The 22,236-nt window shown below is 47.8% G+C and overlaps 15 non-coding genes across 15 annotated transcripts; all 15 read left to right on the forward strand.

The window, feature by feature from the left end:
* The first annotated feature begins 1,160 nt into the window (after nt 1-1,160).
* LOC142688459 (U2 spliceosomal RNA) lies at nt 1,161-1,351 on the forward strand. Its single transcript, XR_012857541.1, has one exon. It is a non-coding gene; the product is annotated as a U2 spliceosomal RNA (small nuclear RNA).
* A 1,284-nt stretch (nt 1,352-2,635) lies between these two features.
* LOC142688461 (U2 spliceosomal RNA) lies at nt 2,636-2,826 on the forward strand. Its single transcript, XR_012857542.1, has one exon. It is a non-coding gene; the product is annotated as a U2 spliceosomal RNA (small nuclear RNA).
* A 1,281-nt stretch (nt 2,827-4,107) lies between these two features.
* Nucleotides 4,108-4,298, forward strand: LOC142688462 (U2 spliceosomal RNA). The gene has a single exon (XR_012857543.1). It is a non-coding gene; the product is annotated as a U2 spliceosomal RNA (small nuclear RNA).
* Nucleotides 4,299-5,587: 1,289 nt separating this feature from the next.
* On the forward strand, nt 5,588-5,778 carry LOC142688463 (U2 spliceosomal RNA). Its single transcript, XR_012857544.1, has one exon. It is a non-coding gene; the product is annotated as a U2 spliceosomal RNA (small nuclear RNA).
* Nucleotides 5,779-7,079: 1,301 nt separating this feature from the next.
* On the forward strand, nt 7,080-7,270 carry LOC142688464 (U2 spliceosomal RNA). Its single transcript, XR_012857545.1, has one exon. It is a non-coding gene; the product is annotated as a U2 spliceosomal RNA (small nuclear RNA).
* A 1,268-nt stretch (nt 7,271-8,538) lies between these two features.
* On the forward strand, nt 8,539-8,729 carry LOC142688466 (U2 spliceosomal RNA). The gene has a single exon (XR_012857547.1). It is a non-coding gene; the product is annotated as a U2 spliceosomal RNA (small nuclear RNA).
* A 1,288-nt stretch (nt 8,730-10,017) lies between these two features.
* Nucleotides 10,018-10,208, forward strand: LOC142688467 (U2 spliceosomal RNA). Its single transcript, XR_012857548.1, has one exon. It is a non-coding gene; the product is annotated as a U2 spliceosomal RNA (small nuclear RNA).
* A 1,292-nt stretch (nt 10,209-11,500) lies between these two features.
* Nucleotides 11,501-11,691, forward strand: LOC142688468 (U2 spliceosomal RNA). Its single transcript, XR_012857549.1, has one exon. It is a non-coding gene; the product is annotated as a U2 spliceosomal RNA (small nuclear RNA).
* A 1,296-nt stretch (nt 11,692-12,987) lies between these two features.
* Nucleotides 12,988-13,178, forward strand: LOC142688469 (U2 spliceosomal RNA). The gene has a single exon (XR_012857550.1). It is a non-coding gene; the product is annotated as a U2 spliceosomal RNA (small nuclear RNA).
* Nucleotides 13,179-14,458: 1,280 nt separating this feature from the next.
* Nucleotides 14,459-14,649, forward strand: LOC142688470 (U2 spliceosomal RNA). The gene has a single exon (XR_012857551.1). It is a non-coding gene; the product is annotated as a U2 spliceosomal RNA (small nuclear RNA).
* A 1,277-nt stretch (nt 14,650-15,926) lies between these two features.
* LOC142688472 (U2 spliceosomal RNA) lies at nt 15,927-16,117 on the forward strand. The gene has a single exon (XR_012857552.1). It is a non-coding gene; the product is annotated as a U2 spliceosomal RNA (small nuclear RNA).
* A 1,288-nt stretch (nt 16,118-17,405) lies between these two features.
* On the forward strand, nt 17,406-17,596 carry LOC142688473 (U2 spliceosomal RNA). The gene has a single exon (XR_012857553.1). It is a non-coding gene; the product is annotated as a U2 spliceosomal RNA (small nuclear RNA).
* A 1,288-nt stretch (nt 17,597-18,884) lies between these two features.
* Nucleotides 18,885-19,075, forward strand: LOC142688474 (U2 spliceosomal RNA). Its single transcript, XR_012857554.1, has one exon. It is a non-coding gene; the product is annotated as a U2 spliceosomal RNA (small nuclear RNA).
* A 1,283-nt stretch (nt 19,076-20,358) lies between these two features.
* On the forward strand, nt 20,359-20,549 carry LOC142688475 (U2 spliceosomal RNA). The gene has a single exon (XR_012857555.1). It is a non-coding gene; the product is annotated as a U2 spliceosomal RNA (small nuclear RNA).
* A 1,280-nt stretch (nt 20,550-21,829) lies between these two features.
* LOC142688778 (U2 spliceosomal RNA) lies at nt 21,830-22,020 on the forward strand. Its single transcript, XR_012857831.1, has one exon. It is a non-coding gene; the product is annotated as a U2 spliceosomal RNA (small nuclear RNA).
* The last annotated feature ends 216 nt before the right edge of the window (nt 22,021-22,236 follow it).

The following is a 22,236-nucleotide window of genomic DNA, read 5'->3' on the forward strand; positions in this document are numbered from 1 at the left end:
CATGAGTGATAATGAGCTCATTGATTAAATGCAATTAATGAATAGATTGCCACCTCTTGTTGTGTGTCGTCTGTGTTTCTGTGTTTCCGGCATTTCACATTGGAACACCTCATTCACCTTCCTTGTCTTCTCTCCGCCCTCCCTTTTAGGTAAGTTAAAGAGCTGCACCTGAGCCAGCCACTGATTGATTGATTGATTGATTGATTGATTGATTGATTGATGCAGCACAACAGTCAAATAGTGGAGTGGAGTAGGGGAACAGCAAACAGCCAATAAAGCAGCCCGCCCGCTCGCCTGCCCGCCACAATGGACCTACCTGTGTACACTAGATGGTTGTGATGGAATGTACTGTCGTCCCTACATTTCAAGAAGAAGTAAGAATTGCAGTTGCAACAAAGCCTTGCTTGCCTACAAAGAGAGCAGCAATTTGGATTTGTTACTATGTTACCTAGAAGAATAACAAACTGTGCAAGGATGGAGGTTGTAGGAGCAAGGAGAAGTTGTCTGTAAAGTTGGTGGATGCCTATTTTCCATTTTGCAGTCCCTTGTCTCCCTCTTGTGGCCTCCTGGAGGCAACTAGCTGTGCAAAAAAAAAGACAGCCTGGCGGCCGGCTGTTGCAGTGTTGCCCTCTCAGGCAACACTGAGTGACTGACTGAGCCTCACCGTCTTATATAAAGTTCAGACGGAACTTTGCACGTGTCATAGTGGAGCCCTCAGGATTCCAGAGCCAGCTTTCTGACATCATAATGGGGCCTCAGAGATAAAAGCCTGGGCCCAGGCAGTGTTGGTCAGTGCTGCTCAGCAGGCAGCACTGGACTGGACTGGATTACAGCTGATACAAGGTGTGAAGGAACAAGGGGTGGCTGTGGGCATGCACTTGCTGCCGCTGCCAGTGTTTATCTGCATGGCAGCAGGGCATTTGGGCGTTGCCAGGAAGGCGTTTTTATGTAGATTCCTCCTCTTTCAGCACTGCATTGTGGTGCAAGCAAAAGAAGCAAATCCTGTCTGGCTTCCTCTCCGGCCTTTATTCACCTCCCGTGTAGCTGTGAGTGTGTGAGCCTGCAGGGCCCCATGGAATTGCCTAGAAGTAGGCTGAATCGCTGCAAGGGCTGAACAGCAGTATCGGGCAGGCTCGGGCAACGCGCGGCCCGTTCGGGTTATCGCTTCTCGGCCTTTTGGCTAAGATCAAGTGTAGTATCTGTTCTTATCAGTTTAATATCTGATACGTCCCCTATCTGGGGACCATATATTAAATGGATTTTTAGAACAGGGAGATGGAAATAGAGCTTGCTCTGTCCACTCCACGCATTGACCTGGTATTGCAGTATTTCCAGGACCGGTGCACCCTTTCCTTATGTGTTGACTAAAAGCAGATTCCAAAAGTGTTTTTTGTCTTTGCTATTGTTTCTGTCTTTCTGAAGGGATCTCCCCTTTTAATCCCATTATTTCAACACCTGTTGGACAATGCATGAGTGATAATGAGCTCATTGATTAAATGCAATTAATGAATAGATTGCCACCTCTTGTTGTGTGTCGTCTGTGTTTCTGTGTTTCCGGCATTTCACATTGGAACACCTCATTCACCTTCCTTGTCTTCTCTCCGCCCTCCCTTTTAGGTAAGTTAAAGAGCTGCACCTGAGCCAGCCACTGATTGATTGATTGATTGATTGATTGATTGATTGATTGATTGATTGATGCAGCACAACAGTCAAATAGTGGAGTGGAGTAGGGGAACAGCAAACAGCCAATAAAGCAGCCCGCCCGCTCGCCTGCCCGCCACAATGGACCTACCTGTGTACACTAGATGGATGTGATGGAATGTACTGTCGTCCCTACATTTCAAGAAGAAGTAAGAATTGCAGTTGCAACAAAGCCTTGCTTGCCTACAAAGAGAGCAGCAATTTGGATTTGTTACTATGTTACCTAGAAGAATAACAAACTGTGCAAGGATGGAGGTTGTAGGAGCAAGGAGAAGTTGTCTGTAAAGTTGGTGGATGCCTATTTTCCATTTTGCAGTCCCTTGTCTCCCTCTTGTGGCCTCCTGGAGGCAACTAGCTGTGCAAAAAAAAGACAGCCTGGCGGCCGGCTGTTGCAGTGTTGCCCTCTCAGGCAACACTGAGTGACTGACTGAGCCTCACCGTCTTATATAAAGTTCAGACGGAACTTTGCACGTGTCATAGTGGAGCCCTCAGGATTCCAGAGCCAGCTTTCTGACATCATAATGGGGCCTCAGAGATAAAAGCCTGGGCCCAGGCAGTGTTGGTCAGTGCTGCTCAGCAGGCAGCACTGGACTGGACTGGATTACAGCTGATACAAGGTGTGAAGGAACAAGGGGTGGCTGTGGGCATGCACTTGCTGCCGCTGCCAGTGTTTATCTGCATGGCAGCAGGGCATTTGGGCGTTGCCAGGAAGGCGTTTTTATGTAGATTCCTCCTCTTTCAGCACTGCATTGTGGTGCAAGCAAAAGAAGCAAATCCTGTCTGGCTTCCTCTCCGGCCTTTATTCACCTCCCGTGTAGCTGTGAGTGTGTGAGCCTGCAGGGCCCCATGGAATTGCCTAGAAGTAGGCTGAATCGCTGCAAGGGCTGAACAGCAGTATCGGGCAGGCTCGGGCAACGCGCGGCCCGTTCGGGTTATCGCTTCTCGGCCTTTTGGCTAAGATCAAGTGTAGTATCTGTTCTTATCAGTTTAATATCTGATACGTCCCCTATCTGGGGACCATATATTAAATGGATTTTTAGAACAGGGAGATGGAAATAGAGCTTGCTCTGTCCACTCCACGCATTGACCTGGTATTGCAGTATTTCCAGGACCGGTGCACCCTTTCCTTATGTGTTGACTAAAAGCAGATTCCAAAAGTGTTTTTTGTCTTTGCTATTGTTTCTGTCTTTCTGAAGGGATCTCCCCTTTTAATCCCATTATTTCAACACCTGTTGGACAATGCATGAGTGATAATGAGCTCATTGATTAAATGCAATTAATGAATAGATTGCCACCTCTTGTTGTGTGTCGTCTGTGTTTCTGTGTTTCCGGCATTTCACATTGGAACACCTCATTCACCTTCCTTGTCTTCTCTCCGCCCTCCCTTTTAGGTAAGTTAAAGAGCTGCACCTGAGCCAGCCACTGATTGATTGATTGATTGATTGATTGATTGATTGATTGATTGATGCAGCACAACAGTCAAATAGTGGAGTGGAGTAGGGGAACAGCAAACAGCCAATAAAGCAGCCCGCCCGCTCGCCTGCCCGCCACAATGGACCTACCTGTGTACACTAGATGGATGTGATGGAATGTACTGTCGTCCCTACATTTCAAGAAGAAGTAAGAATTGCAGTTGCAACAAAGCCTTGCTTGCCTACAAAGAGAGCAGCAATTTGGATTTGTTACTATGTTACCTAGAAGAATAACAAACTGTGCAAGGATGGAGGTTGTAGGAGCAAGGAGAAGTTGTCTGTAAAGTTGGTGGATGCCTATTTTCCATTTTGCAGTCCCTTGTCTCCCTCTTGTGGCCTCCTGGAGGCAACTAGCTGTGCAAAAAAAAAGACAGCCTGGCGGCCGGCTGTTGCAGTGTTGCCCTCTCAGGCAACACTGAGTGACTGACTGAGCCTCACCGTCTTATATAAAGTTCAGACGGAACTTTGCACGTGTCATAGTGGAGCCCTCAGGATTCCAGAGCCAGCTTTCTGACATCATAATGGGGCCTCAGAGATAAAAGCCTGGGCCCAGGCAGTGTTGGTCAGTGCTGCTCAGCAGGCAGCACTGGACTGGACTGGATTACAGCTGATACAAGGTGTGAAGGAACAAGGGGTGGCTGTGGGCATGCACTTGCTGCCGCTGCCAGTGTTTATCTGCATGGCAGCAGGGCATTTGGGCGTTGCCAGGAAGGCGTTTTTATGTAGATTCCTCCTCTTTCAGCACTGCATTGTGGTGCAAGCAAAAGAAGCAAATCCTGTCTGGCTTCCTCTCCGGCCTTTATTCACCTCCCGTGTAGCTGTGAGTGTGTGAGCCTGCAGGGCCCCATGGAATTGCCTAGAAGTAGGCTGAATCGCTGCAAGGGCTGAACAGCAGTATCGGGCAGGCTCGGGCAACGCGCGGCCCGTTCGGGTTATCGCTTCTCGGCCTTTTGGCTAAGATCAAGTGTAGTATCTGTTCTTATCAGTTTAATATCTGATACGTCCCCTATCTGGGGACCATATATTAAATGGATTTTTAGAACAGGGAGATGGAAATAGAGCTTGCTCTGTCCACTCCACGCATTGACCTGGTATTGCAGTATTTCCAGGACCGGTGCACCCTTTCCTTATGTGTTGACTAAAAGCAGATTCCAAAAGTGTTTTTTGTCTTTGCTATTGTTTCTGTCTTTCTGAAGGGATCTCCCCTTTTAATCCCATTATTTCAACACCTGTTGGACAATGCATGAGTGATAATGAGCTCATTGATTAAATGCAATTAATGAATAGATTGCCACCTCTTGTTGTGTGTCGTCTGTGTTTCTGTGTTTCCGGCATTTCACATTGGAACACCTCATTCACCTTCCTTGTCTTCTCTCCGCCCTCCCTTTTAGGTAAGTTAAAGAGCTGCACCTGAGCCAGCCACTGATTGATTGATTGATTGATTGATTGATTGATTGATTGATTGATTGATTGATGCAGCACAACAGTCAAATAGTGGAGTGGAGTAGGGGAACAGCAAACAGCCAATAAAGCAGCCCGCCCGCTCGCCTGCCCGCCACAATGGACCTACCTGTGTACACTAGATGGATGTGATGGAATGTACTGTCGTCCCTACATTTCAAGAAGAAGTAAGAATTGCAGTTGCAACAAAGCCTTGCTTGCCTACAAAGAGAGCAGCAATTTGGATTTGTTACTATGTTACCTAGAAGAATAACAAACTGTGCAAGGATGGAGGTTGTAGGAGCAAGGAGAAGTTGTCTGTAAAGTTGGTGGATGCCTATTTTCCATTTTGCAGTCCCTTGTCTCCCTCTTGTGGCCTCCTGGAGGCAACTAGCTGTGCAAAAAAAAAGACAGCCTGGCGGCCGGCTGTTGCAGTGTTGCCCTCTCAGGCAACACTGAGTGACTGACTGAGCCTCACCGTCTTATATAAAGTTCAGACGGAACTTTGCACGTGTCATAGTGGAGCCCTCAGGATTCCAGAGCCAGCTTTCTGACATCATAATGGGGCCTCAGAGATAAAAGCCTGGGCCCAGGCAGTGTTGGTCAGTGCTGCTCAGCAGGCAGCACTGGACTGGACTGGATTACAGCTGATACAAGGTGTGAAGGAACAAGGGGTGGCTGTGGGCATGCACTTGCTGCCGCTGCCAGTGTTTATCTGCATGGCAGCAGGGCATTTGGGCGTTGCCAGGAAGGCGTTTTTATGTAGATTCCTCCTCTTTCAGCACTGCATTGTGGTGCAAGCAAAAGAAGCAAATCCTGTCTGGCTTCCTCTCCGGCCTTTATTCACCTCCCGTGTAGCTGTGAGTGTGTGAGCCTGCAGGGCCCCATGGAATTGCCTAGAAGTAGGCTGAATCGCTGCAAGGGCTGAACAGCAGTATCGGGCAGGCTCGGGCAACGCGCGGCCCGTTCGGGTTATCGCTTCTCGGCCTTTTGGCTAAGATCAAGTGTAGTATCTGTTCTTATCAGTTTAATATCTGATACGTCCCCTATCTGGGGACCATATATTAAATGGATTTTTAGAACAGGGAGATGGAAATAGAGCTTGCTCTGTCCACTCCACGCATTGACCTGGTATTGCAGTATTTCCAGGACCGGTGCACCCTTTCCTTATGTGTTGACTAAAAGCAGATTCCAAAAGTGTTTTTTGTCTTTGCTATTGTTTCTGTCTTTCTGAAGGGATCTCCCCTTTTAATCCCATTATTTCAACACCTGTTGGACAATGCATGAGTGATAATGAGCTCATTGATTAAATGCAATTAATGAATAGATTGCCACCTCTTGTTGTGTGTCGTCTGTGTTTCTGTGTTTCCGGCATTTCACATTGGAACACCTCATTCACCTTCCTTGTCTTCTCTCCGCCCTCCCTTTTAGGTAAGTTAAAGAGCTGCACCTGAGCCAGCCACTGATTGATTGATTGATTGATTGATTGATTGATTGATTGATTGATTGATTGATTGATTGATTGATGCAGCACAACAGTCAAATAGTGGAGTGGAGTAGGGGAACAGCAAACAGCCAATAAAGCAGCCCGCCCGCTCGCCTGCCCGCCACAATGGACCTACCTGTGTACACTAGATGGATGTGATGGAATGTACTGTCGTCCCTACATTTCAAGAAGAAGTAAGAATTGCAGTTGCAACAAAGCCTTGCTTGCCTACAAAGAGAGCAGCAATTTGGATTTGTTACTATGTTACCTAGAAGAATAACAAACTGTGCAAGGATGGAGGTTGTAGGAGCAAGGAGAAGTTGTCTGTAAAGTTGGTGGATGCCTATTTTCCATTTTGCAGTCCCTTGTCTCCCTCTTGTGGCCTCCTGGAGGCAACTAGCTGTGCAAAAAAAAAGACAGCCTGGCGGCCGGCTGTTGCAGTGTTGCCCTCTCAGGCAACACTGAGTGACTGACTGAGCCTCACCGTCTTATATAAAGTTCAGACGGAACTTTGCACGTGTCATAGTGGAGCCCTCAGGATTCCAGAGCCAGCTTTCTGACATCATAATGGGGCCTCAGAGATAAAAGCCTGGGCCCAGGCAGTGTTGGTCAGTGCTGCTCAGCAGGCAGCACTGGACTGGACTGGATTACAGCTGATACAAGGTGTGAAGGAACAAGGGGTGGCTGTGGGCATGCACTTGCTGCCGCTGCCAGTGTTTATCTGCATGGCAGCAGGGCATTTGGGCGTTGCCAGGAAGGCGTTTTTATGTAGATTCCTCCTCTTTCAGCACTGCATTGTGGTGCAAGCAAAAGAAGCAAATCCTGTCTGGCTTCCTCTCCGGCCTTTATTCACCTCCCGTGTAGCTGTGAGTGTGTGAGCCTGCAGGGCCCCATGGAATTGCCTAGAAGTAGGCTGAATCGCTGCAAGGGCTGAACAGCAGTATCGGGCAGGCTCGGGCAACGCGCGGCCCGTTCGGGTTATCGCTTCTCGGCCTTTTGGCTAAGATCAAGTGTAGTATCTGTTCTTATCAGTTTAATATCTGATACGTCCCCTATCTGGGGACCATATATTAAATGGATTTTTAGAACAGGGAGATGGAAATAGAGCTTGCTCTGTCCACTCCACGCATTGACCTGGTATTGCAGTATTTCCAGGACCGGTGCACCCTTTCCTTATGTGTTGACTAAAAGCAGATTCCAAAAGTGTTTTTTGTCTTTGCTATTGTTTCTGTCTTTCTGAAGGGATCTCCCCTTTTAATCCCATTATTTCAACACCTGTTGGACAATGCATGAGTGATAATGAGCTCATTGATTAAATGCAATTAATGAATAGATTGCCACCTCTTGTTGTGTGTCGTCTGTGTTTCTGTGTTTCCGGCATTTCACATTGGAACACCTCATTCACCTTCCTTGTCTTCTCTCCGCCCTCCCTTTTAGGTAAGTTAAAGAGCTGCACCTGAGCCAGCCACTGATTGATTGATTGATTGATTGATTGATTGATGCAGCACAACAGTCAAATAGTGGAGTGGAGTAGGGGAACAGCAAACAGCCAATAAAGCAGCCCGCCCGCTCGCCTGCCCGCCACAATGGACCTACCTGTGTACACTAGATGGATGTGATGGAATGTACTGTCGTCCCTACATTTCAAGAAGAAGTAAGAATTGCAGTTGCAACAAAGCCTTGCTTGCCTACAAAGAGAGCAGCAATTTGGATTTGTTACTATGTTACCTAGAAGAATAACAAACTGTGCAAGGATGGAGGTTGTAGGAGCAAGGAGAAGTTGTCTGTAAAGTTGGTGGATGCGTATTTTCCATTTTGCAGTCCCTTGTCTCCCTCTTGTGGCCTCCTGGAGGCAACTAGCTGTGCAAAAAAAAGACAGCCTGGCGGCCGGCTGTTGCAGTGTTGCCCTCTCAGGCAACACTGAGTGACTGACTGAGCCTCACCGTCTTATATAAAGTTCAGACGGAACTTTGCACGTGTCATAGTGGAGCCCTCAGGATTCCAGAGCCAGCTTTCTGACATCATAATGGGGCCTCAGAGATAAAAGCCTGGGCCCAGGCAGTGTTGGTCAGTGCTGCTCAGCAGGCAGCACTGGACTGGACTGGATTACAGCTGATACAAGGTGTGAAGGAACAAGGGGTGGCTGTGGGCATGCACTTGCTGCCGCTGCCAGTGTTTATCTGCATGGCAGCAGGGCATTTGGGCGTTGCCAGGAAGGCGTTTTTATGTAGATTCCTCCTCTTTCAGCACTGCATTGTGGTGCAAGCAAAAGAAGCAAATCCTGTCTGGCTTCCTCTCCGGCCTTTATTCACCTCCCGTGTAGCTGTGAGTGTGTGAGCCTGCAGGGCCCCATGGAATTGCCTAGAAGTAGGCTGAATCGCTGCAAGGGCTGAACAGCAGTATCGGGCAGGCTCGGGCAACGCGCGGCCCGTTCGGGTTATCGCTTCTCGGCCTTTTGGCTAAGATCAAGTGTAGTATCTGTTCTTATCAGTTTAATATCTGATACGTCCCCTATCTGGGGACCATATATTAAATGGATTTTTAGAACAGGGAGATGGAAATAGAGCTTGCTCTGTCCACTCCACGCATTGACCTGGTATTGCAGTATTTCCAGGACCGGTGCACCCTTTCCTTATGTGTTGACTAAAAGCAGATTCCAAAAGTGTTTTTTGTCTTTGCTATTGTTTCTGTCTTTCTGAAGGGATCTCCCCTTTTAATCCCATTATTTCAACACCTGTTGGACAATGCATGAGTGATAATGAGCTCATTGATTAAATGCAATTAATGAATAGATTGCCACCTCTTGTTGTGTGTCGTCTGTGTTTCTGTGTTTCCGGCATTTCACATTGGAACACCTCATTCACCTTCCTTGTCTTCTCTCCGCCCTCCCTTTTAGGTAAGTTAAAGAGCTGCACCTGAGCCAGCCACTGATTGATTGATTGATTGATTGATTGATTGATTGATTGATTGATTGATTGATGCAGCACAACAGTCAAATAGTGGAGTGGAGTAGGGGAACAGCAAACAGCCAATAAAGCAGCCCGCCCGCTCGCCTGCCCGCCACAATGGACCTACCTGTGTACACTAGATGGATGTGATGGAATGTACTGTCGTCCCTACATTTCAAGAAGAAGTAAGAATTGCAGTTGCAACAAAGCCTTGCTTGCCTACAAAGAGAGCAGCAATTTGGATTTGTTACTATGTTACCTAGAAGAATAACAAACTGTGCAAGGATGGAGGTTGTAGGAGCAAGGAGAAGTTGTCTGTAAAGTTGGTGGATGCCTATTTTCCATTTTGCAGTCCCTTGTCTCCCTCTTGTGGCCTCCTGGAGGCAACTAGCTGTGCAAAAAAAAGACAGCCTGGCGGCCGGCTGTTGCAGTGTTGCCCTCTCAGGCAACACTGAGTGACTGACTGAGCCTCACCGTCTTATATAAAGTTCAGACGGAACTTTGCACGTGTCATAGTGGAGCCCTCAGGATTCCAGAGCAAGCTTTCTGACATCATAATGGGGCCTCATAGATAAAAGCCTGGGCCCAAGCAGTGTTGGTCAGTGCTGCTCAGCAGGCAGCACTGGACTGGACTGGATTACAGCTGATACAAGGTGTGAAGGAACAAGGGGTGGCTGTGGGCATGCACTTGCTGCCGCTGCCAGTGTTTATCTGCATGGCAGCAGGGCATTTGGGCGTTGCCAGGAAGGCGTTTTTATGTAGATTCCTCCTCTTTCAGCACTGCATTGTGGTGCAAGCAAAAGAAGCAAATCCTGTCTGGCTTCCTCTCCGGCCTTTATTCACCTCCCGTGTAGCTGTGAGTGTGTGAGCCTGCAGGGCCCCATGGAATTGCCTAGAAGTAGGCTGAATCGCTGCAAGGGCTGAACAGCAGTATCGGGCAGGCTCGGGCAACGCGCGGCCCGTTCGGGTTATCGCTTCTCGGCCTTTTGGCTAAGATCAAGTGTAGTATCTGTTCTTATCAGTTTAATATCTGATACGTCCCCTATCTGGGGACCATATATTAAATGGATTTTTAGAACAGGGAGATGGAAATAGAGCTTGCTCTGTCCACTCCACGCATTGACCTGGTATTGCAGTATTTCCAGGACCGGTGCACCCTTTCCTTATGTGTTGACTAAAAGCAGATTCCAAAAGTGTTTTTTGTCTTTGCTATTGTTTCTGTCTTTCTGAAGGGATCTCCCCTTTTAATCCCATTATTTCAACACCTGTTGGACAATGCATGAGTGATAATGAGCTCATTGATTAAATGCAATTAATGAATAGATTGCCACCTCTTGTTGTGTGTCGTCTGTGTTTCTGTGTTTCCGGCATTTCACATTGGAACACCTCATTCACCTTCCTTGTCTTCTCTCCGCCCTCCCTTTTAGGTAAGTTAAAGAGCTGCACCTGAGCCAGCCACTGATTGATTGATTGATTGATTGATTGATTGATTGATTGATTGATTGATTGATTGATGCAGCACAACAGTCAAATAGTGGAGTGGAGTAGGGGAACAGCAAACAGCCAATAAAGCAGCCCGCCCGCTCGCCTGCCCGCCACAATGGACCTACCTGTGTACACTAGATGGATGTGATGGAATGTACTGTCGTCCCTACATTTCAAGAAGAAGTAAGAATTGCAGTTGCAACAAAGCCTTGCTTGCCTACAAAGAGAGCAGCAATTTGGATTTGTTACTATGTTACCTAGAAGAATAACAAACTGTGCAAGGATGGAGGTTGTAGGAGCAAGGAGAAGTTGTCTGTAAAGTTGGTGGATGCCTATTTTCCATTTTGCAGTCCCTTGTCTCCCTCTTGTGGCCTCCTGGAGGCAACTAGCTGTGCAAAAAAAAGACAGCCTGGCGGCCGGCTGTTGCAGTGTTGCCCTCTCAGGCAACACTGAGTGACTGACTGAGCCTCACCGTCTTATATAAAGTTCAGACGGAACTTTGCACGTGTCATAGTGGAGCCCTCAGGATTCCAGAGCCAGCTTTCTGACATCATAATGGGGCCTCAGAGATAAAAGCCTGGGCCCAGGCAGTGTTGGTCAGTGCTGCTCAGCAGGCAGCACTGGACTGGACTGGATTACAGCTGATACAAGGTGTGAAGGAACAAGGGGTGGCTGTGGGCATGCACTTGCTGCCGCTGCCAGTGTTTATCTGCATGGCAGCAGGGCATTTGGGCGTTGCCAGGAAGGCGTTTTTATGTAGATTCCTCCTCTTTCAGCACTGCATTGTGGTGCAAGCAAAAGAAGCAAATCCTGTCTGGCTTCCTCTCCGGCCTTTATTCACCTCCCGTGTAGCTGTGAGTGTGTGAGCCTGCAGGGCCCCATGGAATTGCCTAGAAGTAGGCTGAATCGCTGCAAGGGCTGAACAGCAGTATCGGGCAGGCTCGGGCAACGCGCGGCCCGTTCGGGTTATCGCTTCTCGGCCTTTTGGCTAAGATCAAGTGTAGTATCTGTTCTTATCAGTTTAATATCTGATACGTCCCCTATCTGGGGACCATATATTAAATGGATTTTTAGAACAGGGAGATGGAAATAGAGCTTGCTCTGTCCACTCCACGCATTGACCTGGTATTGCAGTATTTCCAGGACCGGTGCACCCTTTCCTTATGTGTTGACTAAAAGCAGATTCCAAAAGTGTTTTTTGTCTTTGCTATTGTTTCTGTCTTTCTGAAGGGATCTCCCCTTTTAATCCCATTATTTCAACACCTGTTGGACAATGCATGAGTGATAATGAGCTCATTGATTAAATGCAATTAATGAATAGATTGCCACCTCTTGTTGTGTGTCGTCTGTGTTTCTGTGTTTCCGGCATTTCACATTGGAACACCTCATTCACCTTCCTTGTCTTCTCTCCGCCCTCCCTTTTAGGTAAGTTAAAGAGCTGCACCTGAGCCAGCCACTGATTGATTGATTGATTGATTGATTGATTGATTGATTGATTGATTGATTGATTGATTGATGCAGCACAACAGTCAAATAGTGGAGTGGAGTAGGGGAACAGCAAACAGCCAATAAAGCAGCCCGCCCGCTCGCCTGCCCGCCACAATGGACCTACCTGTGTACACTAGATGGATGTGATAGAATGTACTGTCGTCCCTACATTTCAAGAAGAAGTAAGAATTGCAGTTGCAACAAAGCCTTGCTTGCCTACAAAGAGAGCAGCAATTTGGATTTGTTACTATGTTACCTAGAAGAATAACAAACTGTGCAAGGATGGAGGTTGTAGGAGCAAGGAGAAGTTGTCTGTAAAGTTGGTGGATGCCTATTTTCCATTTTGCAGTCCCTTGTCTCCCTCTTGTGGCCTCCTGGAGGCAACTAGCTGTGCAAAAAAAAGACAGCCTGGCGGCCGGCTGTTGCAGTGTTGCCCTCTCAGGCAACACTGAGTGACTGACTGAGCCTCACCGTCTTATATAAAGTTCAGACGGAACTTTGCACGTGTCATAGTGGAGCCCTCAGGATTCCAGAGCCAGCTTTCTGACATCATAATGGGGCCTCAGAGATAAAAGCCTGGGCCCAGGCAGTGTTGGTCAGTGCTGCTCAGCAGGCAGCACTGGACTGGACTGGATTACAGCTGATACAAGGTGTGAAGGAACAAGGGGTGGCTGTGGGCATGCACTTGCTGCCGCTGCCAGTGTTTATCTGCATGGCAGCAGGGCATTTGGGCGTTGCCAGGAAGGCGTTTTTATGTAGATTCCTCCTCTTTCAGCACTGCATTGTGGTGCAAGCAAAAGAAGCAAATCCTGTCTGGCTTCCTCTCCGGCCTTTATTCACCTCCCGTGTAGCTGTGAGTGTGTGAGCCTGCAGGGCCCCATGGAATTGCCTAGAAGTAGGCTGAATCGCTGCAAGGGCTGAACAGCAGTATCGGGCAGGCTCGGGCAACGCGCGGCCCGTTCGGGTTATCGCTTCTCGGCCTTTTGGCTAAGATCAAGTGTAGTATCTGTTCTTATCAGTTTAATATCTGATACGTCCCCTATCTGGGGACCATATATTAAATGGATTTTTAGAACAGGGAGATGGAAATAGAGCTTGCTCTGTCCACTCCACGCATTGACCTGGTATTGCAGTATTTCCAGGACCGGTGCACCCTTTCCTTATGTGTTGACTAAAAGCAGATTCCAAAAGTGTTTTTTGTCTTTGCTATTGTTTCTGTCTTTCTGAAGGGATCTCCCCTTTTAATCCCATTATTTCAACACCTGTTGGACAATGCATGAGTGATAATGAGCTCATTGATTAAATGCAATTAATGAATAGATTGCCACCTCTTGTTGTGTGTCGTCTGTGTTTCTGTGTTTCCGGCATTTCACATTGGAACACCTCATTCACCTTCCTTGTCTTCTCTCCGCCCTCCCTTTTAGGTAAGTTAAAGAGCTGCACCTGAGCCAGCCACTGATTGATTGATTGATTGATTGATTGATTGATTGATTGATTGATGCAGCACAACAGTCAAATAGTGGAGTGGAGTAGGGGAACAGCAAACAGCCAATAAAGCAGCCCGCCCGCTCGCCTGCCCGCCACAATGGACCTACCTGTGTACACTAGATGGATGTGATGGAATGTACTGTCGTCCCTACATTTCAAGAAGAAGTAAGAATTGCAGTTGCAACAAAGCCTTGCTTGCCTACAAAGAGAGCAGCAATTTGGATTTGTTACTATGTTACCTAGAAGAATAACAAACTGTGCAAGGATGGAGGTTGTAGGAGCAAGGAGAAGTTGTCTGTAAAGTTGGTGGATGCCTATTTTCCATTTTGCAGTCCCTTGTCTCCCTCTTGTGGCCTCCTGGAGGCAACTAGCTGTGCAAAAAAAAGACAGCCTGGCGGCCGGCTGTTGCAGTGTTGCCCTCTCAGGCAACACTGAGTGACTGACTGAGCCTCACCGTCTTATATAAAGTTCAGACGGAACTTTGCACGTGTCATAGTGGAGCCCTCAGGATTCCAGAGCCAGCTTTCTGACATCATAATGGGGCCTCAGAGATAAAAGCCTGGGCCCAGGCAGTGTTGGTCAGTGCTGCTCAGCAGGCAGCACTGGACTGGACTGGATTACAGCTGATACAAGGTGTGAAGGAACAAGGGGTGGCTGTGGGCATGCACTTGCTGCCGCTGCCAGTGTTTATCTGCATGGCAGCAGGGCATTTGGGCGTTGCCAGGAAGGCGTTTTTATGTAGATTCCTCCTCTTTCAGCACTGCATTGTGGTGCAAGCAAAAGAAGCAAATCCTGTCTGGCTTCCTCTCCGGCCTTTATTCACCTCCCGTGTAGCTGTGAGTGTGTGAGCCTGCAGGGCCCCATGGAATTGCCTAGAAGTAGGCTGAATCGCTGCAAGGGCTGAACAGCAGTATCGGGCAGGCTCGGGCAACGCGCGGCCCGTTCGGGTTATCGCTTCTCGGCCTTTTGGCTAAGATCAAGTGTAGTATCTGTTCTTATCAGTTTAATATCTGATACGTCCCCTATCTGGGGACCATATATTAAATGGATTTTTAGAACAGGGAGATGGAAATAGAGCTTGCTCTGTCCACTCCACGCATTGACCTGGTATTGCAGTATTTCCAGGACCGGTGCACCCTTTCCTTATGTGTTGACTAAAAGCAGATTCCAAAAGTGTTTTTTGTCTTTGCTATTGTTTCTGTCTTTCTGAAGGGATCTCCCCTTTTAATCCCATTATTTCAACACCTGTTGGACAATGCATGAGTGATAATGAGCTCATTGATTAAATGCAATTAATGAATAGATTGCCACCTCTTGTTGTGTGTCGTCTGTGTTTCTGTGTTTCCGGCATTTCACATTGGAACACCTCATTCACCTTCCTTGTCTTCTCTCCGCCCTCCCTTTTAGGTAAGTTAAAGAGCTGCACCTGAGCCAGCCACTTGATTGATTGATTGATTGATTGATTGATTGATTGATTGATGCAGCACAACAGTCAAATAGTGGAGTGGAGTAGGGGAACAGCAAACAGCCAATAAAGCAGCCCGCCCGCTCGCCTGCCCGCCACAATGGACCTACCTGTGTACACTAGATGGATGTGATGGAATGTACTGTCGTCCCTACATTTCAAGAAGAAGTAAGAATTGCAGTTGCAACAAAGCCTTGCTTGCCTACAAAGAGAGCAGCAATTTGGATTTGTTACTATGTTACCTAGAAGAATAACAAACTGTGCAAGGATGGAGGTTGTAGGAGCAAGGAGAAGTTGTCTGTAAAGTTGGTGGATGCCTATTTTCCATTTTGCAGTCCCTTGTCTCCCTCTTGTGGCCTCCTGGAGGCAACTAGCTGTGCAAAAAAAAGACAGCCTGGCGGCCGGCTGTTGCAGTGTTGCCCTCTCAGGCAACACTGAGTGACTGACTGAGCCTCACCGTCTTATATAAAGTTCAGACGGAACTTTGCACGTGTCATAGTGGAGCCCTCAGGATTCCAGAGCCAGCTTTCTGACATCATAATGGGGCCTCAGAGATAAAAGCCTGGGCCCAGGCAGTGTTGGTCAGTGCTGCTCAGCAGGCAGCACTGGACTGGACTGGATTACAGCTGATACAAGGTGTGAAGGAACAAGGGGTGGCTGTGGGCATGCACTTGCTGCCGCTGCCAGTGTTTATCTGCATGGCAGCAGGGCATTTGGGCGTTGCCAGGAAGGCGTTTTTATGTAGATTCCTCCTCTTTCAGCACTGCATTGTGGTGCAAGCAAAAGAAGCAAATCCTGTCTGGCTTCCTCTCCGGCCTTTATTCACCTCCCGTGTAGCTGTGAGTGTGTGAGCCTGCAGGGCCCCATGGAATTGCCTAGAAGTAGGCTGAATCGCTGCAAGGGCTGAACAGCAGTATCGGGCAGGCTCGGGCAACGCGCGGCCCGTTCGGGTTATCGCTTCTCGGCCTTTTGGCTAAGATCAAGTGTAGTATCTGTTCTTATCAGTTTAATATCTGATACGTCCCCTATCTGGGGACCATATATTAAATGGATTTTTAGAACAGGGAGATGGAAATAGAGCTTGCTCTGTCCACTCCACGCATTGACCTGGTATTGCAGTATTTCCAGGACCGGTGCACCCTTTCCTTATGTGTTGACTAAAAGCAGATTCCAAAAGTGTTTTTTGTCTTTGCTATTGTTTCTGTCTTTCTGAAGGGATCTCCCCTTTTAATCCCATTATTTCAACACCTGTTGGACAATGCATGAGTGATAATGAGCTCATTGATTAAATGCAATTAATGAATAGATTGCCACCTCTTGTTGTGTGTCGTCTGTGTTTCTGTGTTTCCGGCATTTCACATTGGAACACCTCATTCACCTTCCTTGTCTTCTCTCCGCCCTCCCTTTTAGGTAAGTTAAAGAGCTGCACCTGAGCCAGCCACTGATTGATTGATTGATTGATTGATTGATTGATTGATTGATTGATTGATTGATGCAGCACAACAGTCAAATAGTGGAGTGGAGTAGGGGAACAGCAAACAGCCAATAAAGCAGCCCGCCCGCTCGCCTGCCCGCCACAATGGACCTACCTGTGTACACTAGATGGATGTGATGGAATGTACTGTCGTCCCTACATTTCAAGAAGAAGTAAGAATTGCAGTTGCAACAAAGCCTTGCTTGCCTACAAAGAGAGCAGCAATTTGGATTTGTTACTATGTTACCTAGAAGAATAACAAACTGTGCAAGGATGGAGGTTGTAGGAGCAAGGAGAAGTTGTCTGTAAAGTTGGTGGATGCCTATTTTCCATTTTGCAGTCCCTTGTCTCCCTCTTGTGGCCTCCTGGAGGCAACTAGCTGTGCAAAAAAAAGACAGCCTGGCGGCCGGCTGTTGCAGTGTTGCCCTCTCAGGCAACACTGAGTGACTGACTGAGCCTCACCGTCTTATATAAAGTTCAGACGGAACTTTGCACGTGTCATAGTGGAGCCCTCAGGATTCCAGAGCCAGCTTTCTGACATCATAATGGGGCCTCAGAGATAAAAGCCTGGGCCCAGGCAGTGTTGGTCAGTGCTGCTCAGCAGGCAGCACTGGACTGGACTGGATTACAGCTGATACAAGGTGTGAAGGAACAAGGGGTGGCTGTGGGCATGCACTTGCTGCCGCTGCCAGTGTTTATCTGCATGGCAGCAGGGCATTTGGGCGTTGCCAGGAAGGCGTTTTTATGTAGATTCCTCCTCTTTCAGCACTGCATTGTGGTGCAAGCAAAAGAAGCAAATCCTGTCTGGCTTCCTCTCCGGCCTTTATTCACCTCCCGTGTAGCTGTGAGTGTGTGAGCCTGCAGGGCCCCATGGAATTGCCTAGAAGTAGGCTGAATCGCTGCAAGGGCTGAACAGCAGTATCGGGCAGGCTCGGGCAACGCGCGACCCGTTCGGGTTATCGCTTCTCGGCCTTTTGGCTAAGATCAAGTGTAGTATCTGTTCTTATCAGTTTAATATCTGATACGTCCCCTATCTGGGGACCATATATTAAATGGATTTTTAGAACAGGGAGATGGAAATAGAGCTTGCTCTGTCCACTCCACGCATTGACCTGGTATTGCAGTATTTCCAGGACCGGTGCACCCTTTCCTTATGTGTTGACTAAAAGCAGATTCCAAAAGTGTTTTTTGTCTTTGCTATTGTTTCTGTCTTTCTGAAGGGATCTCCCCTTTTAATCCCATTATTTCAACACCTGTTGGACAATGCATGAGTGATAATGAGCTCATTGATTAAATGCAATTAATGAATAGATTGCCACCTCTTGTTGTGTGTCGTCTGTGTTTCTGTGTTTCCGGCATTTCACATTGGAACACCTCATTCACCTTCCTTGTCTTCTCTCCGCCCTCCCTTTTAGGTAAGTTAAAGAGCTGCACCTGAGCCAGCCACTGATTGATTGATTGATTGATTGATTGATTGATTGATTGATTGATTGATTGATGCAGCACAACAGTCAAATAGTGGAGTGGAGTAGGGGAACAGCAAACAGCCAATAAAGCAGCCCGCCCGCTCGCCTGCCCGCCACAATGGACCTACCTGTGTACACTAGATGGATGTGATGGAATGTACTGTCGTCCCTACATTTCAAGAAGAAGTAAGAATTGCAGTTGCAACAAAGCCTTGCTTGCCTACAAAGAGAGCAGCAATTTGGATTTGTTACTATGTTACCTAGAAGAATAACAAACTGTGCAAGGATGGAGGTTGTAGGAGCAAGGAGAAGTTGTCTGTAAAGTTGGTGGATGCCTATTTTCCATTTTGCAGTCCCTTGTCTCCCTCTTGTGGCCTCCTGGAGGCAACTAGCTGTGCAAAAAAAAGACAGCCTGGCGGCCGGCTGTTGCAGTGTTGCCCTCTCAGGCAACACTGAGTGACTGACTGAGCCTCACCGTCTTATATAAAGTTCAGACGGAACTTTGCACGTGTCATAGTGGAGCCCTCAGGATTCCAGAGCCAGCTTTCTGACATCATAATGGGGCCTCAGAGATAAAAGCCTGGGCCCAGGCAGTGTTGGTCAGTGCTGCTCAGCAGGCAGCACTGGACTGGACTGGATTACAGCTGATACAAGGTGTGAAGGAACAAGGGGTGGCTGTGGGCATGCACTTGCTGCCGCTGCCAGTGTTTATCTGCATGGCAGCAGGGCATTTGGGCGTTGCCAGGAAGGCGTTTTTATGTAGATTCCTCCTCTTTCAGCACTGCATTGTGGTGCAAGCAAAAGAAGCAAATCCTGTCTGGCTTCCTCTCCGGCCTTTATTCACCTCCCGTGTAGCTGTGAGTGTGTGAGCCTGCAGGGCCCCATGGAATTGCCTAGAAGTAGGCTGAATCGCTGCAAGGGCTGAACAGCAGTATCGGGCAGGCTCGGGCAACGCGCGGCCCGTTCGGGTTATCGCTTCTCGGCCTTTTGGCTAAGATCAAGTGTAGTATCTGTTCTTATCAGTTTAATATCTGATACGTCCCCTATCTGGGGACCATATATTAAATGGATTTTTAGAACAGGGAGATGGAAATAGAGCTTGCTCTGTCCACTCCACGCATTGACCTGGTATTGCAGTATTTCCAGGACCGGTGCACCCTTTCCTTATGTGTTGACTAAAAGCAGATTCCAAAAGTGTTTTTTGTCTTTGCTATTGTTTCTGTCTTTCTGAAGGGATCTCCCCTTTTAATCCCATTATTTCAACACCTGTTGGACAATGCATGAGTGATAATGAGCTCATTGATTAAATGCAATTAATGAATAGATTGCCACCTCTTGTTGTGTGTCGTCTGTGTTTCTGTGTTTCCGGCATTTCACATTGGAACACCTCATTCACCTTCCTTGTCTTCTCTCCGCCCTCCCTTTTAGGTAAGTTAAAGAGCTGCACCTGAGCCAGCCACTGATTGATTGATTGATTGATTATTGATTGATTGATTGATTGATTGATGCAGCACAACAGTCAAATAGTGGAGTGGAGTAGGGGAACAGCAAACAGCCAATAAAGCAGCCCGCCCGCTCGCCTGCCCGCCACAATGGACCTACCTGTGTACACTAGATGGATGTGATGGAATGTACTGTCGTCCCTACATTTCAAGAAGAAGTAAGAATTGCAGTTGCAACAAAGCCTTGCTTGCCTACAAAGAGAGCAGCAATTTGGATTTGTTACTATGTTACCTAGAAGAATAACAAACTGTGCAAGGATGGAGGTTGTAGGAGCAAGGAGAAGTTGTCTGTAAAGTTGGTGGATGCCTATTTTCCATTTTGCAGTCCCTTGTCTCCCTCTTGTGGCCTCCTGGAGGCAACTAGCTGTGCAAAAAAAAGACAGCCTGGCGGCCGGCTGTTGCAGTGTTGCCCTCTCAGGCAACACTGAGTGACTGACTGAGCCTCACCGTCTTATATAAAGTTCAGACGGAACTTTGCACGTGTCATAGTGGAGCCCTCAGGATTCCAGAGCCAGCTTTCTGACATCATAATGGGGCCTCAGAGATAAAAGCCTGGGCCCAGGCAGTGTTGGTCAGTGCTGCTCAGCAGGCAGCACTGGACTGGACTGGATTACAGCTGATACAAGGTGTGAAGGAACAAGGGGTGGCTGTGGGCATGCACTTGCTGCCGCTGCCAGTGTTTATCTGCATGGCAGCAGGGCATTTGGGCGTTGCCAGGAAGGCGTTTTTATGTAGATTCCTCCTCTTTCAGCACTGCATTGTGGTGCAAGCAAAAGAAGCAAATCCTGTCTGGCTTCCTCTCCGGCCTTTATTCACCTCCCGTGTAGCTGTGAGTGTGTGAGCCTGCAGGGCCCCATGGAATTGCCTAGAAGTAGGCTGAATCGCTGCAAGGGCTGAACAGCAGTATCGGGCAGGCTCGGGCAACGCGCGGCCCGTTCGGGTTATCGCTTCTCGGCCTTTTGGCTAAGATCAAGTGTAGTATCTGTTCTTATCAGTTTAATATCTGATACGTCCCCTATCTGGGGACCATATATTAAATGGATTTTTAGAACAGGGAGATGGAAATAGAGCTTGCTCTGTCCACTCCACGCATTGACCTGGTATTGCAGTATTTCCAGGACCGGTGCACCCTTTCCTTATGTGTTGACTAAAAGCAGATTCCAAAAGTGTTTTTTGTCTTTGCTATTGTTTCTGTCTTTCTGAAGGGATCTCCCCTTTTAATCCCATTATTTCAACACCTGTTGGACAATGCATGAGTGATAATGAGCTCATTGATTAAATGCAATTAATGAATAGATTGCCACCTCTTGTTGTGTGTCGTCTGTGTTTCTGTGTTTCCGGCATTTCACATTGGAACACCTCATTCACCTTCCTTGTCTTCTCTCCGCCCTCCCTTTTAGGTAAGTTAAAGAGCTGCACCTGAGCCAGCCACTGATTGATTGATTGATTGATTGATTGATTGATTGATTGATTGATGCAGCACAACAGTCAAATAGTGGAGTGGAGTAGGGGAACAGCAAACAGCCAATAAAGCAGCCCGCCCGCTCGCCTGCCCGCCACAATGGACCTACCTGTGTACACTAGATGGATGTGATGGAATGTACTGTCGTCCCTACATTTCAAGAAGAAGTAAGAATTGCAGTTGCAACAAAGCCTTGCTTGCCTACAAAGAGAGCAGCAATTTGGATTTGTTACTATGTTACCTAGAAGAATAACAAACTGTGCAAGGATGGAGGTTGTAGGAGCAAGGAGAAGTTGTCTGTAAAGTTGGTGGATGCCTATTTTCCATTTTGCAGTCCCTTGTCTCCCTCTTGTGGCCTCCTGGAGGCAACTAGCTGTGCAAAAAAAAGACAGCCTGGCGGCCGTCTGTTGCAGTGTTGCCCTCTCAGGCAACACTGAGTGACTGACTGAGCCTCACCGTCTTATATAAAGTTCAGACGGAACTTTGCACGTGTCATAGTGGAGCCCTCAGGATTCCAGAGCCAGCTTTCTGACATCATAATGGGGCCTCAGAGATAAAAGCCTGGGCCCAGGCAGTGTTGGTCAGTGCTGCTCAGCAGGCAGCACTGGACTGGACTGGATTACAGCTGATACAAGGTGTGAAGGAACAAGGGGTGGCTGTGGGCATGCACTTGCTGCCGCTGCCAGTGTTTATCTGCATGGCAGCAGGGCATTTGGGCGTTGCCAGGAAGGCGTTTTTATGTAGATTCCTCCTCTTTCAGCACTGCATTGTGGTGCAAGCAAAAGAAGCAAATCCTGTCTGGCTTCCTCTCCGGCCTTTATTCACCTCCCGTGTAGCTGTGAGTGTGTGAGCCTGCAGGGCCCCATGGAATTGCCTAGAAGTAGGCTGAATCGCTGCAAGGGCTGAACAGCAGTATCGGGCAGGCTCGGGCAACGCGCGACCCGTTCGGGTTATCGCTTCTCGGCCTTTTGGCTAAGATCAAGTGTAGTATCTGTTCTTATCAGTTTAATATCTGATACGTCCCCTGTCTGGGGACCATATATTAAATGGATTTTTAGAACAGGGAGATGGAAATAGAGCTTGCTCTGTCCACTCCACGCATTGACCTGGTATTGCAGTATTTCCAGGACCGGTGCACCCTTTCCTTATGTGTTGACTAAAAGCAGATTCCAAAAGTGTTTTTTGTCTTTGCTATTGTTTCTGTCTTTCTGAAGGGATCTCCCCTTTTAATCCCATTATTTCAACACCTGTTGGACAATGCATGAGTGATAATGAGCTCATTGATTAAATGCAATTAATGAATAGATTGCCACCTCTTGTTGTGTGTCGTCTGTGTTTCTGTGTTTCCGGCATTTCACA

This window comes from Rhinoderma darwinii (assembly GCF_050947455.1).
Source record: "Rhinoderma darwinii isolate aRhiDar2 chromosome 5 unlocalized genomic scaffold, aRhiDar2.hap1 SUPER_5_unloc_26, whole genome shotgun sequence".
In the NCBI taxonomy this organism is placed as follows: Eukaryota; Metazoa; Chordata; class Amphibia; order Anura; family Rhinodermatidae; genus Rhinoderma; species Rhinoderma darwinii.